This window comes from Musca domestica, unplaced genomic scaffold (assembly GCF_030504385.1).
Source record: "Musca domestica strain aabys unplaced genomic scaffold, Musca_domestica.polishedcontigs.V.1.1 146, whole genome shotgun sequence".
Classification (NCBI taxonomy): Eukaryota; Metazoa; Arthropoda; class Insecta; order Diptera; family Muscidae; genus Musca; species Musca domestica.
In genome coordinates, this window is record NW_026712202.1 from 1358484 (window position 1) to 1371009 (window position 12526).

General features: G+C 30.4%; 1 protein-coding gene across 1 annotated transcript in view; it reads left to right on the forward strand.

Moving 5' to 3' along the window:
* The first annotated feature begins 444 nt into the window (after positions 1 to 444).
* The window catches only part of LOC131800511 (dendritic arbor reduction protein 1-like), a 31222-nt gene continuing 19140 nt past the window's right edge, over positions 445 to 12526 (forward strand). Inside the window, exon 1 of the mRNA XM_059119424.1 lies at positions 445 to 1406. The gene's annotated coding sequence lies outside the window, so the exon portion shown is untranslated. The remainder of the gene's footprint in view (positions 1407 to 12526) is intronic.

Below are 12526 nucleotides of genomic sequence, written 5' to 3' on the forward strand. Positions count from 1 at the left end.
AAAGAGGGGCCACTCTGTGTGCGAGAGCGCATTGCTAGACGGAAAACCTATCTATGGGCAGCCAGTGCATGCATTCAACCATCCATCCATTCAGTGAGCATATCGATTTTGTGTATGCCAAAGGGGCACCACTCTGCCCGTTTTTGCCGTTGCTGTTGTTGTACAACGTACGGCTGTGGCTATATGTATCTTTTGGCCGGTTTCATTCATAAAAACCAAATGAATACTCATCTCGTGCTTCAGTTGTGTTCGAACAAGCAAACGTATCGGTTATAACCAACTACAAAGCAAAAGTTTACCAAAATAAAATTTTCTCACACAAAAGAAAAGCAAATAAAAAAAGGAAAGAAATCTTAGTTTCAAATACACAAAAGAAAAGCAAGCAAAGAAATCATTAAAAAAAGCAACAAATAAATTTTGTTTTAAACAAATAGAATTGCAAAGCAAGAGAAAAAATTAAAAACAAAGCAAATAAATTTGGAAATAAAATATTGTGGAAAAAACAGTTCAAAAATAAATTCTTATTGGAATTATCATGGATATCTCTAACTAGCTATCTAATTTGCCAAGCCAATTAGATAATTTGAAATACTTGTGACAACACAAAAAAAGAAAGTGAAAACAGCAATTTACCAAGGAATAAAGTGAAACTGAAAGCAAAAAAACCTCCTCCCCCATACTACAAAGAGAGAAAAAAAAACAAACCGGGCCCCAACCTTACCCTCCACAACCTCCACCATTCATAGATTGATTGTTCGCCAGCAAAACAAAAAAAAGTGGTTGCAGATTTTTATGAATGAAATTGAAGAATTTCGTTTGGCACAACTTGGACTACTAACTTGCAAACTTTAAGGCAGCAAAAAAGCTTAAATTTCCCATTCCTACAAAAAAAAGCAAAAATTACATTGTGACGTAGGTACATGGCAACAAAGCCAGCAAAGCAAAGTAAAAAATAAAAAAAACATTGCAGTAAAATAAAATTCGTTATCGATTTTTTCCGTAAATCGTAAGCAAATGAAATAACATTGGAACAAACATTACAAAGAGGAAAATTATTGAAATTTATAAAAAAATAATATTTAATAAAAATAAAAACATTTTTTAAATGTGTGGAGCAAAAATATAATTTGAAAAAAAATTGTTTTGCAAACAAGTGTTTTTTCGGGGAAAATCAAAAAAAGCAGAAAACCAAAACGTGATCACCCCGCAATAATAATAACAACAACATTATCGACTAGCCGAAGGAAGAACCCCAAGCGACCACCACCCTCGTCATCATAGCCACTTGCGTATCGTAAACGGACGCCTACGATTTCCTTGGCTTTCACCGCAAAATTCTTCGTGTTCTCAAATTCATTTTTTTCATTTGGGTCTCAATCTTCTCTGCACGTGCCATTCATATCCAGGTGGGTGTTTTATTGAAAAACAAAAAAATAAAAATAATAATAAATAAACAACTATGAAAAAATAATAACAATAAATAAAAAATAAATATCAAAACTACTGATGGGGGAAAAGAGTTATCAATGAAAATTTGTGAAAGAATATAAAATAAAACAAAAAATAAATAAATAAAAAAATAGAATTCAGATCTAGGCCCTTTTTTTAGCTCTTGAGGTGTTATGTGAGAAATAGCAGATTTGGAAATGGTTTTGGAGAAACCCATAGCTTCCTAGCCTTTTTTTAAATTATAAAAAATGCAGATATAGGGCGTTTTTTTAAGCTCTGGATATGTTATGTGTAAAATAGTAGATATCGGAATAGTCTTCAAGAAACAAACATAGCTAACTGTAGTTTCTTATTTATTTATTTGTTTTTGAATTGAGTTAAGGTATTCGGATTTTTGTTGTTGTTTTTTTCTATTCCTCCAAATCACAAAAAAGATTTTGACCATTATATCATATCTTCATGAAAAATATTATAAAAAAAAAACTTTTCAAATTAATACAACTTATAAAAATTAAAAATTATTAGAAAATGCTAGACAAAAGTCCCTGGTCCAAGAGGCACCCTCTATTATTATTGTTTTTCTAATTATTGAATTGATTTAAGGTTTTTTCGCGTGAAGACTACAATAGACTCAATATAGTTATTGACATTCATTTCTATATTAGTTCAGATGCTTCCATAAAGGATATCATAAAAAATTAAAATAATACGATTTATAAAAAATGATTTAAAAATATGGAAATGCTAGACAAGAATCCTCTTTATTTTTTTTTTTAATTTAATCGAGCTAAGGTGTTAATGTTTTTTTTTTTTTTTTGCATGAATACTATCTATCACAAAAAAAATGTAGACATTCAATTCGATATTACCTCGGATGGCTCCATGAAAAAATATATTAAAAATAAAATGTTAAAATGACTAAAAGTTAAAAAATAAAAAAATGGTTAAAAAATTCTACAAAAATTATCCTGGTCCTGATCATATATTAAGCTCTAAGATTTGATACAAGCTGTCCCCTCTGTACTTTTTATTTGCTCTAGGATTGGGAGTTGTTTTTTTTTAAGACCACAGTTTGAAATTAATGCAAGCTAAAACAATTTAAAAAAAAGTATACTGACCCGGTCATATTTTTAAGCTTGATTTTATGGTAATAATTAAAAACGAATAAATTACCGACACACCCTGACATTTACTTTGAAATCCCTTCGGAAGATCAATAAGGGCTCAATTCACTTTCCATGCGGATTTTATAAAAAAAATCAAATTATAAAGAAAATATGAAACTATAAAAAAAAATCTAAACAAGAATAGTGACCCAGATAATATTTCGAAGCTCTAGTGATACAATGAGATTTGAGATTATTTATTTTATTTATTTTTTTTTTTTATTTTATTTTTTTTTTTTTAATTAATTCTGCTGAAATACTCTTCTTCCGAAGCACAGGCAGACATATATTTATATCGAAGCCAAAAAAAAAAAAAAAAAAAAAAAAAAAACAATAAATAAATAAATAAAAAATGCTAGAAAACAATTCTAATCCAGACTAAAACAATAGACTTTGAAATCGTCTTGGCCCCAGATGGCGTCTCACTTAGTGGATACACAACATATTTCCTTTTTGTAATTGAATTGAATTCGTATTTCATTTCATGACGAACTAAATAAAAAAATCAACCGGAGAACATACCAAAATCTTTTACGAGGTTATATTTGGAAGTTGGGGAAGTTTTTTGTGTAAAATAGTAGCTTTTTACTTTCCATGAAGATTTTATAAAAGAAAATCAAATCAAGAAGAATTCTGACCATGATAATATTTTTAAGAGATTTCAATTTTTTGCCTTTCCTCTGAATACCGAGGAAAAAAGGAAAAAATTCAAGTGAACAGAATTTTTAAAACAAAAAACTATAAAAAATATGCTTGATAAGAATCCTGGACAAGATCAGACTCTGCTCAATCCATTTTTTTATCTGTATTTTGTTCATTCCCTGTTACCAATCGATTAGAATAAATTGAATCTTTAAAAAAAATGTTTTATTGAAAACAAAATGTCATCTTTAAAAATAGGTTTATTTATTTAGCAAATTTCCATTGAGAATTTTTTAAAAATAAAATTTTTGAAAATTTATATATAGAAAACCTATAAACTAACCCATAAAGAAATATCGTAAAAAAGTAGATCATTAATTCTATATTTTTTTATACAAATTTTGCTACCGTAGGTTCCATTTCCCCCCAGCATAGAATATTTATAGCTGACCTTCAGCTAATTTTTTCGGTTTGGAAAAAATAAGCTACTTAATAATATTGTTATGTTTTTTATTTGGCTTGCTTGTCTAGAAAATTGTCATTTTTTATGCTAGACTGTGACAAAGAATTGTTTTAAAATTTTTTGGAAAACAAACTAGACAAAAATCGCTCTGGTCATTTATTTTCGTTATTGAGCAACAAATTAGAGTAGATTCTGTTCTTAATATTAGCATATTTTTTGGTCTTCAGAAAAAAAACAACAAATGGAAAATATATTTATGTATGCATATATGTTTATTGGTTTTATTTGTTGGCCAAAAACTTTGTTGTCGCCAATAAAAAATACATTTTTCGCTCATTAACTCATTCATTAAAGAATTGAGTTTCGATTTTTTTTTTTTTTTTTTTTTTTTTTTGGCAAGAATATATATTGTTTTTTGTTTTCATGTTGCTTTAATTATGGCCAGAAAATTTGTTGCAAAAAATATGAAATATATATGGAAAATATTTTATAGAAATGCCATGCCATGCGTGTTGTTAATGACCATTTCGAAATTGCATCTACATTTTAATTTGGAATATTTTCTCGTCTGGTCAAGATTCATGGCCATTTTGTTAAATGAGTTTGAAAATACCATCTAATGGCAAAGAATCGTGGCAATTAAATATTAATAATAATCTAAATAAATAATAAAAAATATATATTTAATTTCAAATCCAATTTTATAGTTTTTTTATTGGATGGCAAAGCAACAACATTTTGCTTTGAGAGATACGTTAGAGATGTTAGAGAAATGGGTGTGCAAAATGCAAGAGCGGTAAATTAAACACTAGGAATTCAAACAATAAGTCAAATATTGGTAGTTGGTTGTGTCAAAAACCCCACCACGGATACTACCGAAATGATTCAAATACTGCTTTTAATTTTTTTTTTCTAAAGGCGACATCTACCTGTGAGAAATTAAATTGGAACTAGAATTCGAACAAGAGAACCCAAATATCCAATTTGTAATTTTTTTTGGCTTTATGTAGTGCCCCTCTAACCGCTTATATGATAGCAATGGTCTTTAAGGTTTTTGGAGCCTCAAAGCAACGACATCAGTCTGTGAGAAATATCTAAGGCAGAGAAATGGTATTCCACAATACAAGAGTGATAAATAAAACAAAGGGATTTCAAACAATAGGCCGAAAATGATAAAGGCAATGTATCGGATCGAAGGTAGTTGGAAATTTATATTTTAAATACCATTCAATAATTTTCATATATTTCAACCAGCGACATCTACCTGTAACAAATGCGAATTTTGGGAAATCAAACGCCATAATTTTTACATTTTTTTTAAATTTTATTGAATAAAAGCAAAAAAATTTCGGAAATAGCATCAAATTTTGAAAAAAGTATAGATATGTTGGAATTAGGGTGCTGAATGCTCCAAGGTCTGCGGCCAAAATATTTCACGCCCAAGGCTCAAGGCTCCAGAATATTTTCGCGATAATATTCGGCATTTATTCTGATGCAACGGTCGAATAATACGATCGAAGAGCGACCATCGGCTGTTATGGCGGCCCACACCATCACCACGGCCGGCGCTTGAGTTCTGGTGACCAACCGAGGGTGCACATTTTCAGATGATCTCTTTGGCAAGTAAACAATGCAAGTTATTTTACAAACTGCTGGACAACGAATGTTTTCTCATCGGAGAAACCAAATTCGGCAGTTCACCACTTTAGGCTGAGCGAAGCAACACTTTAGCTCTTTTGAGTCTATTTTCTTTCTATAGCGGTGTAAGTTCTTGCACTTTTTGGCATTTCAGTGGTTTTACCCCGAGCTAATTTTTCAATATTTGCCGAATGGAATATTGCAATATGTTCAGCTCACGAGCCATTTTTATGGCCACTGCGACGCGGGTTTCAATCAAGTAGCTTCTTTACTTTTCGAACCATTTCCGCTGATGTTGCTGTTTTCTTCCGTTGTGAAAACCACAAACCTTATTTTACTCTAAATACAACCTATCCTCCAATACCTTTAAAAAAATGCCGAAAATTATCCTGTATTTCACAACTCCCAATCCTGGTTTGTTACTTAATTTTTCCATTTTGGTTTTATGTCCTACGAAATGGAACCTATCCTCCAATATCTTTAAAAAAATTTCAGAAATATTTTTTTTTTTTTGGAAATTTACAACTCCCATCTCTGATTTGTTACTTAATTTTTTATTTCGTTTATATATATTTTTCCTAAAACCCACCACATACTTTTGCGTCTTTGAAGACTAATTAGATTTAAAACCATTAACCAACCCAAAAGATTTTTATCAAATCTGCAACTGAGGAAAACTTTGGGCCGTCGGCTAAATTTTTTGCACTCTTCCAGTCAAAAGGTTGTTTTTCTTATAATTTTTTTTTTCAAAATGAAAAAAAATCTACATTTAAGCAAATATTTCATGCGGATTATCTGCCACAATGTCTCAGTTTTTTTTTTCTTCTCCATATTGGGGGCCTAACTCATTTTCCCGCTTGACTGTCTGTCTGTCTGGCTTGTTGTTGATTTTCACAATTTCATGGATGGAAGATTGCCAGTGCGCGGCAAAAACAACAAAAACCACAACATTTTAAGCACTATATTAATTTACGTCTACAAATGTTACCTACCTCCCCTCCAACAACAAAACCGATCCTCAACAACCCCCTCCTCTTCAATTTCTGTTGTTAGGCTCTTTGCAAAGTTTGTTGTTATATTATTTAATTTGTTCGTTTTTTTTGTGCTTCTTTTTTTCTTTATCGTTCAGTTTCATTATTTTTAATAGTTTATAATGTGATCTGTGTTGTCGCCAACAATGTGTGTGTGTGTCTATGTTTGTATGTCGTTTTTGCGCTCCTAAGTGGGGTGTGACTGACGTTGACACACTACTATACACTTCACTTCATGACACTGTCACCGACCACTGCCTTTAACACATCTGAGCAGCATCTCAGCCACCTTAGCCATCATCGGCATCAGTGTCGCAGCTTTTTGTGCCGCTCTATAATACTGCTCAACTTATTACCACAAGACATGTCTTTCTTAATGTCTGATATGATTGCTGGTCCAAATGTCAGACAGACATTTGGATTTTTCAAAAAAACCAAAAAAAAAAAAAAAAAAACAACGAAAACAAAATAGTTTTTAAATCCCCCCCGAAAAAAAGAAACAAAAAAACTACTACTAGCCATGTCACTAAGAATACTATGTAAACAGTTGGATTTTTATAATTTATTTGCTAGGTTGTTTTGAAGCTAGAACAACAAAAATGAGGATCATTTCATGTTTTTTGGCCATCACATTACTTAACATGGCCTAAAATATGAGAAAATATCAGCGCCAACAATTCTATTATTTTCTCGATGCCCATAAAATTATAAAGTTTATGAACACGTTTCATAAGTTTCTTCTTGCTGGAAACGCCATCTATATGTATGAGTAAATATATGCATGCCAATGTTGTGTAGGAACAAACAAACTTGGATTTTTGGAAAAAGTCTCTTAAGAAAAATGTTACCAGAATGCCATCACCAAGTCAAAAATACTAACTTAGATTTTTTGCAGACGGCTTCATACGAAAAATGTTCATAAACACGCCATCTACATTCTGAATTACTTATTTTTCATAAGTTTATGGTAGAAATATCTTTTTAATTTTTTTGGTTATTGAAATATTGACTCGTTTTCCGGGCAGATCTTTAGCCTTGTCAATCAGAAATACCAATATTTTGTGCCACAGAATACGACAATGCCATTTACTTGTAGATGGTAACATGTATACAAATGATATACTAAAATTATGTTAGATTTTTGCCGAAAAACTCAACAAATCTTTTAATTAAAAAACGTTTATGAAATATATTCTTGGAGCTTTTAGCACCATCTATATATAAAAAAATCTAAATCATTCATATATATGTAAAATATGTAACAGATCAAAGAACACCAATAATTTAAAATCTGCTTAACTTCCCCTAAATATAATAAATCAGACAGTGTTTCCACTGTCCCATTTCCAAATTTGTTGATCAGAAGAGCCGTTCAGAAAAATATTTTAAATTCCAGCCAACGCCACCTACATGTAGAAAAATTCTTTAAATCAAAATCAGAATCAAATATTCCAAACACCAAATAAATGTCCTGCTTAAATATATTCAAATACGTTGAATCTTATGGGATGAAGATTTTTTGTAGTTCATAGTTTTTACTAAAAAAATTAATGAAATAGGGATTTTTTAACCTGCAACGCCATCTACATAACCATAATCTGCTACACTGCTCCAAAATATAATAAATCAAACTATGAAAAATGTTCGCTAATTTGTTATTGAGAAAAGCTTTCCAGAAAAAATATATTAAATTAAAGCCAACGCCACCTACATGTGGAAAAGTCCATGTATGAACGTGAATATTGGAAATGTTATACAAAAAACTCAAATCGCTGCATCATCGAATAAAAATCCAGCTTAAGATCTTTAAAATCAGTTAAATCGTATAGGGTGGAGTTTTTTTTGGTAGTTCATGAATCTTTTTGCTGAAAATGTTTATGCAGCGCCATCTATATGTTAAAACCATGATGATTCTTATACGAAAAAATTATCAGAAATTCCAAGGAGATAGATATTTTAAAATCTACTAAAGTGGAAAAAATATGGAATATTTTCCCACATTAAATTGCTGATAATTTTTAACAAACATTTTCTAAATTTAAATCAACGTCATCTCTATGTAGAAAATGCAGGTATGAACTTGAACAATAAAAATAAAAACAAACACTTGAACGCCAAATACAAATCTTACAGAAAACCTTCACATAGCCTTAATCTTAGGAGATGAAGGCTTTTTTAAAGTCTTTAATCTTTTTACCTAAATACTTTTTGAAAAATATTCTTTATTGCCACAACGCCATCTACATTAAAAAATATAAATCCGTTACAAAAACAAAAAAAAAAAAAAAACTTTCCCATTCGTTTAATCTAAAGAGATAATGAAGGCTTTTTAGGTCTTCAATATTTTTGCCCAAAAACTTTTTTAAAAATATTCTTTATTGCCACAACGCCCTCTACATTTAAAACAATTAATATAATTTTAATATGTAAAAGTATTGAGAAACTCAAAAACCAACAACAATCTAAAATCCCAGAGCGCGAAAAGTTTTCTTCAATTTATTATTCAGAAAAGTTTTTTTTTTAAGGAAAATATTCCTAAATCAAATCAACGCCATCTATATGTGCACAAAATTCATATGTACTTCAGGAATGGAAGAAAACAAGTAAATTATGTTAAAGTTTGGAGCGAACTGACAAAAAATCTTGGTCCTAAGACAGCTATTCCTTTTGGGATCGATTCTAATAAAATTTAAGAAAAATATTCCTAAATTAAGCCAACGCCATCTATATGTAAGAAATATCCTGGCATACTTTCGTTATACAAGAAACACAGCGAAATAAAAGGAAGGTTTCTATGCAGATTAAGTTAACTTACTAATTTATAGAGGTTCGGGAAAATTTTCGGCTTGATTCTGGTAAAATATAAGAAAAATATTTTTAATTTAACCCAGCGCCATCTGCGTGTAGAAAAATGCATTCACACTTAGATTGTGGAATAAGATAAGCATGTCATATTAAATTTTTGAGTAAATACTGATTTGACTAACTAAATTATAGTAATTCGAGTCCTGTTAATTGGTTTTAGATTTGATTTTGAATAAAGTTTTCAAATGACCTTCTTGAAGGTCATTGGAAAATTGTAGTCAATATTAAAAGTTTGAGTTAATATCAATTTGACTAACTAAATTAGGGCCATCCGGGACCTATTAATTGTTTTTAGATTACTGATTTGACTAACTAAATTATAGTAATTCGAGTCCTGTTAATTGGTTTTAGATTTGATTTTGAATAAAGTTTTCAAATGACCTTCTTGAAGGTCATTGGAAAATTGTAGTCAATATTAAAAGTTTGAGTTAATATCAATTTGACTAACTAAATTAGGGCCATCCGGGACCTATTAATTGTTTTTAGATTTCATTTTGAAAAAAAAAAAATATTTTTAAATATATTTTCCCATGACCTCCAAGAAAATTTTAATTTTTTTAGTTTCTCTTCAAAGCTAAGCCTAACTCCAAACGAACTTAACATTTTAGTAGCCAATTTCAAGTTTCAAAAAGTAAACTTCAATACTCATTTATCCTCACTATTATTTGAATTAGCTGTTTATTTATTTATAAAACAAAAAAAAAAAAAAAAAAAAAAAAACTTAATGGAAATATATAATTGTTTTTTATTTCAAATCATAGCTTAGGATTTCCAGACAAATTGCATACAAATCCATTTCAAGACAGCTAGACACACAGACACTTTACATATATTTCAAAATAATAATAAAAATAATAACAATGTCAGTTATTGGAGCCATTAAGTAGACAATCGACATTCAAATCAGTCAAAAAACGAACACACACAAACTAACAAACATAGAGAGCTCGAGATTTGCAAGTCCGATCTTAAGGCAAACAATTGGTAACAAAAAAAAAAAAAACTGTGTGTGTGTTTATTTAACAATATCCAAAGAAAACAGAAGTTTTAGTTTTTTTAAGACAGAAGAGAAAAAAACCCAAGGTTCCTATGGTCACCACCAGAAAAGTGAAGAAAGAGGTGCAAAAACCAAGCAGCCAACACTAGAAAATAAATTATAATTGATACTTTATGATTTATTTATGATTCGCACTGGCTGTGGCCAAGTTGGTAGGGGAAAATGTGTTATCACAAACCAGTTTTCTTTAAAATGATTTGTTACCTTTCATTGTAGATTGCAGGCGAAAACAAATTAAAAATTTGCCGTGTCCACTTCTTTTTCTGATTTGTCTATGGAAACAAGCTACCGAGTAGCTATGGGGCGATTAGCAGGCAATGACAATCTTAGATAAGTTATTCAAGAAAAGAACTACAATTATGCTAATCCAACAAGGAAACAAAGTAGGGGTTGGCAAAAAATATGCATATTTAAATCAGGAGCCACCTATAGTAGAATAAATGTCAATTGATACACAGATGGCGCCTGTGGTATGGAATATGATACACACCTTGAACAGAGCGCCATCTTGATATGGATATTGGTTAAACGAGTTGTGGTCCGAGAAACGTAAATTGGTGTAAATTCACATCAGGAGACAACAATACTAGAATGAATGGCAATTGATACCCACATGGCGCTTGAGGCATAGAATATGCTATGCATGGGAAAAGAGCGCCATCTTGATGGTGATATTGGACAATGAAGTAATTCTCTAAGAGACAATAAATAGGAGCATATTATTATCAGAACACGTATAATATAATGAAGGGAAATTTGTATACAGATGGCGAAAATGATATTCAAATTCAAAAGAGTGACATCTTTATATCAATATTGTTGTCAAAGAAACCTAAAATGATTGGCCTACTTTTAGGCGTATACAACTTTTACGGAATATTTTAATTCAATATCTTGGCCAATCCAGCCCTTAAACCAATAGATTCGCACACCTCCATTTAAGTAGCTGGACTTTAAGTGCATGAACTGACGGCAATAACCAACATTAATGGATTTTTGTAGCCTCTGCTTATTTTAACGATTTTTTCTCCTTCAAACGCCACCGGCCACATTTTTTTATTTATTTAAATAATTTGAAAATTTGTTTTAGCGGTTTTTCTTCAAACGCTTTTTTTACAACTTCAAAGCCATTTTGGTCACTGTGACATTAAAGTGTAAAACACTGACACCTTTATTTGATTGATTAATAATGATTAACACTTTAAATGCAGAACAATGGGGTTGACTATATTTGGGAAGTTGTGCATGGGGTGATGTCATGGAGAAAACTACAAATTGACCGGTATGCAAAAATGGTCAGTCATTAGTAGTGAGGATTTAATTTGCAAGCCTGAAGAATAATTATAAGAAATGTGAGAAATAATGTGAAAAAGTGAGCAGCTTGATGAACGCCATTTACATCTGAAAAATTAATAGAATATAATATTTGTCTCCCCTACAACATGGTCTTCAAAATACATTAAAACATTTTAAGATTGTAACACTTTAAACTGAATTCATCATACGGTTTCACCTTTACTACTTGTCGAACATTTGACTTGAGAAGAGCCATCTATATTTCAACATTTAATGGAGTATGCCATATTTGTCTACACAATCGTTGGCTCATAAATTCTGTAAATAAACTATAGTCCGGAAATTCGAAGAATTTAACGCTTAAAACACTTTTTTAATAGATTGCATTCCCCTGTTCCAAATGTTGAACATTTGACTTATAGATGGCGTATTTATAGAACATATAGAACAAACTCATTATTTTCTTATATTTTTTGTTTCATATCTGCGTATCTGAATTTATGGTGGGTTAGTTTACAAATCAAATTTTCCCCTGAATTCTCAAAATTTCTCTTATGTATTTTATTGTATTTTATATTCAATATTCCTCTCATATATGGTTATAATAAATCTAAATCTCCTCACCTTTTTGGTTTATTGTCAGGTATACTTTAGACAAACTGTGTTTTCAATTGTAGTGAACAACTCTAAAAATTGTTTCAATATCAATTAGTATTGTACCTCTGACACATAGATGGCGTAGCAACCTTTTACCCCAAATAAATATGCATATGCATATTTTCATAGATGTAGTGAAGAACTTTTTGAAACAGTGCAATGTTTAAAATATATTCTTGATATTCTTATTCATATATATACATATATATATAAGCCGTTTTTGATATCGAACATTTGACTTTCCTCGGAATTCATGCAATTT